Raw genomic sequence first — 5,903 nt, 5'->3', positions numbered from 1 at the left:
GTAAGTAAAAAAAAAAACAATTTAAATAAAAATAAGTGTTACTAATTCTTAAAATAGTCACAAGCTGTTTGCTAAATTTACATATTACGTATGTGCATAAGAATAGTAACAATGAAATGGGCAGCCATTAACTGCGCCCGCTATTGGAATTATTTTTATACCCAGCCTGGTTTTGGAAGCTAGTATTTTTACAGGGTCCAGCGAGTCCATTGAGTATTTTCAGAAAACTTGTCTTAAAATAAACTCAAACTCTAGTCTTTGTTTAGTACAGATCATTGTAAACCTTACCAAGTAGCGCAACTAACAGCTGATCGCCCAAAACATCGCATCCACACACAACCATCACTAATGGCCATATTACGAAAATCTTTAAAGAATTTCAAGTTAAATTTTAAACAGACATAAATTGTAATAGGTTTGGAAAATATAGCATTTAGGACACCTTATTTGCAGTAATTAAGAGAAAATATTTGCTCATATTCAGGTATTTAGTTATTTTTTCAATATTTATCTTCAATATTGATACAAAGATTGATGGTGTATTTTGCAATGCAACCCTGCACTTCCTTCTGTTCTTCATTCCACTCCATCCGACTGCTTTCTTCTACTACTTTACACTCTATTCGCAACATAACCTCAATTTAAGTTGCCATTCAATACAGTAAAGGGCCAATTAATGGTGACTTATAACCATAAAATCATAATCAGATAAAACAGCTGATCGAACCTACCTTATGGAAATCAATGTAATCGATTAACGGTGCCATACCATAACGCTAACGCCATAACTATACCATAGCCAACCAATTGGTTTTTGGTTTCTCGCCATATCCATAACCTAAATATATTTGAGTTGGTGAATTTAATAACTTTTTGTAGATTTTATTCATTGTTTTGGATACGTTATGACTAAGAGCCTTATTTTTTGTGGAATATGTTTGTATATTTTTGCGTTTTCTTAATTTTTATGAAATTTTCACGATTTTTGGGTTAAGGCACCATTAATCGATCACATTGGAGATGGTTATGGATATGGGTATGGTTACGACTATGGCGTTAGGGTTAAGGAAGTTTAATTTGGCCTTAAATAATGGCATAGGTTAAGTTGGGATACCGGTGTCCCAACTATATAAACAGCTTATTAGGAAACATGTACAGTGGTGCCTTATTAGCCAACATAACGGCGACACTGGCTGGTACTCATTAGATGAATCGCTGTACAGCTACAATAATTTTCCAGACAATTCGAATATCGACAAACAAAATTTCCTCCCTAATTCGTAAACATCCATACCGAGATATTTAAACATTATCTCTCCAAAGGCTTGACAGTTAAACTTATCGTCCTCCACGCTACTAAGGCAGATGGGGTTGTCTATAATTATGAGCTCCTCTGCACGTATTCCTATAAGGAAATCTTCTAACCACACTCCAATCAATGATCTCTAGTAAACCCTGATAGCTGCGCTGAACGCATGGCATCAACAACCGGTCAGAAGGATCTCAGCACAAATGATTGTTTAATTGATCTGAAGTACACCTTTCAAGAAACAGGCTACAAGTGCGCTACCGATGTTCCCAGCTCCTTACTTGCATTCATCTCCGGTTCACATGTACCAGTTTGGCCTAAGAAATTTATGTGGAGATTTCGAAGGATATTGGTATGCATTTACAACTAGATAATCTTTACCAATAAGTAGATCGATATGACAGAGAGCTAAATGTTATGGTTTTAATATGACTATCCGTGCAGATGTTAAAGTACATAACACATGAATCACTGCTTAGCATCCCGCTCACCGCATCCTTGGCTACTTGAAATATCTTGCATCTTATCTGCTAGAAAACCCTTTCAGCTCACTACGGGTCCTTGGCAGAATACTTCTACCCTTCCCTTCAGCAATCATCTCATCTAGCATTACTCCATTCGTAAAAAATTTCACCCGACCCCTGCCTCAGATAAGTCCCCCACTCTACTCTTTCCTCGAGGGTATATCGTCGGTCCCATGGAAGACTAACACCTTTCCGTTCTTCTTTGAGTTGGTCGTGAAACGTGCTAGTTTTCCACGCGAGCATAAACCGTGTTAGTTGTTGTTGTTGTTGTTGTAGCAGTGATTCGCCCCATTCAATAGGTGCGACCTATCACAAATTGTCATCAATGTCCTATAACCGTAGTCCTAGGAAAATTGCTGTTTCAAGAAGGATGGACCATAATGAAAGGGGTGGGTGTGAGGCGTTGGTTCTAAGTACTGGATTCGCCGGGAAATTCCAGGCATAGAGGTCCGACGCCTGTTTGTGGATATCACTGAGGACCTGGTTGTCTTTTTTTGCTTCATACGGCTTTGTTCTCAGGTGCCGTATTTCCTCATAATGCTTACGGAGATTACCCCTTAAGCCCCTGGGCGCTGTAGCCTCATTCAACAGAAACTGTTCGGTTAGCATTTCATTGCTCTCCCTAATGGGGAGTACCCCCACCTCATTATGTAGATGGTGTTCTGGGGTCATAAATATCCGTATTAGTCTTCCCTGGGAGTTTGAAACGGCTAGTCTTCCATGGGATCGGCGATATAAGGTGTGAAGTTAACAGCCGGGTAGAAACTGGTGCACAGTAATCTGTTTTTCTAAGGATGGAGTGGAAACTAGTAAATTTCCAATCAGGCCATTCGTTGCATCCATTCGAGTTTTTTCACATTAGAAGCAGCGCGTAGTGCGTTCCACCAGGCTAAACCTCCACAGGAGAATAACGACTTGAGCACCATATCATACAGTCAGTACATCGTGGTTTTCTGAGCTCTGCCCTTGTATTAAGATTCCATGGCAATTTGCTATGAAGTAGGTTTAATGCTAAAGTTTTTAGCCCTTCCGGATAGTACCGGCTAAGTTCCGCCAATGAATAAATATAATTAACTATGCTTGATTGGGGTTTACAGCTAAACCGCAGGCTTCAGACAACCTTTTTCGTTTTCTACTCTACCTGCCGGAAGGTTTTAGGGAGTTTTATCGATGTTGATGGTACTTTGGCGTTAGATCCGGTACGTTCCATAAAGTAACACCATTAAGATACTAGCCCGACCATCTCTTTTACAGTTTGATATGTCCACTTGAGCCTTCTAGGTCATTCAGCCCCTCCTTTCGTGAGAAGCTTGGAGTCGCCAGAGCCTCGCCTGCTAACAAAACAGGAATCGCCACGATTAGGCGCGGTGGCAATTTCGTTTAAATAAGCTATAAATTGTGCTGATAACCCATTGAAACGGTTAAGCTACACAGCCCCTATAATCCCATACACACTATCTATCCACCGTACCTAGGTTGCTCTGCACAAGGCTCCTCAGGATTCCCAGAGATTTCCCCTCGTTAAGGATTTCAAGATCTTCAGCATAGGTCATAAATTAGCAGTCCTTCGATTCGAGGTCTTGGAGAGTAGTTCGTCTATGAATACAAACCATATGAGGTGGGACAGAACACCTCTCTGCTGCATACCTCTACTTGGCTGCACTTCCGCTCCCGCAGTTTGTTAAAAAATATTACTAGGCACGACTCGGTTTCCTATTATTAAGTGAAGAACTCTTCAGTGCCTTCGGTACCCTTCATTTTTTGACCTTGACTAAGTTCTAAGACTTGGGCGCAACTTCAGCAGTTGGCGTAGATAAGATCTAGTGAAGTCAAATCTGTTCCTGAAGTAGTCCTCTACAGCTTGAAAGGAGTAATGACCCATGCTCGTTATAAGCCAGGGGATGACAAGCCATTTTCTTTGGCCGAAAAACGCTGTCGAATATTTTATATTACATTGCTCCCACACTTGCCTAATGCCAATTATGACATGAACCAGTTCGTCTTCATATCAGAACTAGTTTCTATTTAAAATAGATTTGAGCTAATAGTAATGAAATAATGTGCAATTAGTGCAAGTGTGAATTTCAAGGTTCTTAAGGTGTTTTCAATATTTCCAGAGTTGATAACGTCAGCAAAAACAAAAAAAAAAAAAAAAAAATTAACTGATAAATGTATCTCGGTATATGTAGCTTTCAATATATCAAAAGTTGACAAATATAGACAAAAATTATAACTTATTAATACTCAACCTATATAAGCATTCAACTATCGACCAAAATAGATCAAAATGAATTTAATGTTTTAAGTGTTGAGAAGTTTGCCAGTTCTGTAGTAGTTTTGAAATCTAGCACTCTGGCATCACTGATGCCGAGTCAAAGCTTTCCATATTTGGTTCAGATCAATGGCTTGGGTTATAAGACGATAACAGTAGTTAAAACCGTTATTTGTGTTTGAAATCATTTGATTAACCCTGTTATTGTTGCAATATTTTATTTGTTGGCATATGTATGCTAATTGTTATTTTAAGCTTGTTTAATTTGAAATCGTAATAACTATTTGTGATGTGCAGTTGGGACTATTCAAGTAGCCGGTTCTGTTAAGATCGGTTTTAAGTGGTCCTGAACGTTTAAACCGGTTTCTTTATCGAAGTAGAACCATAAGATATTAATTTTTATCTTTCCTTTCTGTACTATCTGTACTATTAGTTTGAATAACTACAAAGTTCTGGTGTGTGAGAATTCTTTTTTCATATGCCTTCTTAAAGAGTTGGCGTACTACGAGCGGCTGGTGAACAGTACACATTTTTTGGCTTTTTTGGAAGGAGAATGTCATATTTGGTCTTTCAGAGTCTCATTACTGGATACTCTTGCACTATGGCTTTTTCAGTATATTACTCACATCTTTCTTTGGAAGACAAACCTGACACCCCGTGGTTCTCGCAGCTTTCAGCACCTACCTTAGCCGACATTATCTCATCTGTCACTTGCACAGGTCATCTTACAGATGTCGGGATAGGTCGCAAAGCGTCTTCATTACACTTCTTCGTTTTTGAGCGAACTGATCGTAATGTGGGGGAACTCATGTAGACTGAATGAGCCTATTGTGTTACCAGAAGTGTGTTGAACGACCAAACTAAAAATCCCATCGAAAACCAATACCTTTGTTATAAAATAACTCCATCCTCTTGGCAAATACTATAAGCTTTCTAGGACATACTCCACGTGATTTTTCGAGATCTGATAGCTATTTGGTTCTTTATAATAGTATAAAACGTGGTCGATCGTTTCCAACCCACACTTCCTTCATCTGCGATTACTGATAAGCCTTAATTTAAGGCCAAGTGATGACAGAAGGCAGTGTCCGGTCAGAAAACCCATCATAAGCTTACATTCCCCTCTTTTCAAATCTTAGTCCAAGGTTGTGAGACCTGCTTGGTCGATCATAAGTAATTCTCGCCTTCTCTTTCCACCCAATCTGATTCGGACGTCATCTATATTTTCACATTTCAGTCGGTTTAGGTTTTTAACTTTTCACAGATATTGAAGGCAGTAATAGCGTCCGATGGACAATTTAAAAAGCCGACAGTGTTCCCGTTCGGGAATTAATTTTTCTCCCGCACTTGTTTGTCGCCTGCCGTTGTAGGGCGGTAACGTGTATAGCCGACCTAACCAAAGATCCTGTGTTCAAGTCCCGGTCAAAGCAACATCGGAAATTAAAAACCAAGTTTTTTCAATTAGAAAACAATTTGGCAAACAATCCGAGTGTATTTTTGCCTTGAAAAGCTTCTGAGAGAAATTCCATCTACTTTGCAGATGCCGCTCGGAGTAGTTAGAAGATCAACTCGAATTAAATCTCATCGTCCTTTTACCATAGGACCAGCACCGAAATTTATAAAGCTTGAAAATTTCCTAAGTGGAAAGCTTGAAAATTTCCTACTTAGCGCAACTGATGAATTACCATCTTTTGTGCTGAAAACGTGTACTGAGTTCCTAAGTAAACTTCTAAACTCAGTGCTATTCCCAAGCTCTTTGAATCGATCTTCACAAAGCAACCAGTTCATAGGGTATTCC

The 5,903-nt window shown here is 39.1% G+C and overlaps 1 protein-coding gene across 26 annotated transcripts in view; it reads left to right on the top strand.

Annotated features, from left to right (window-relative positions):
- The window catches only part of GlcAT-P (Glucuronyltransferase P), a 245,434-nt gene that overhangs the window by 7,460 nt on the left and 232,071 nt on the right, over positions 1-5,903 (top strand). The gene's annotated exons all lie outside the window — the stretch shown is intronic.

The sequence above is a fragment of the Eurosta solidaginis genome, chromosome 5 (genome assembly GCF_040869045.1).
Source record: "Eurosta solidaginis isolate ZX-2024a chromosome 5, ASM4086904v1, whole genome shotgun sequence".
NCBI classification, from domain to species: domain Eukaryota; kingdom Metazoa; phylum Arthropoda; class Insecta; order Diptera; family Tephritidae; genus Eurosta; species Eurosta solidaginis.
The sequence above is the reverse complement of the archived record's forward strand: the minus strand, read 5'-3'. Positions and strand labels throughout refer to the sequence as shown.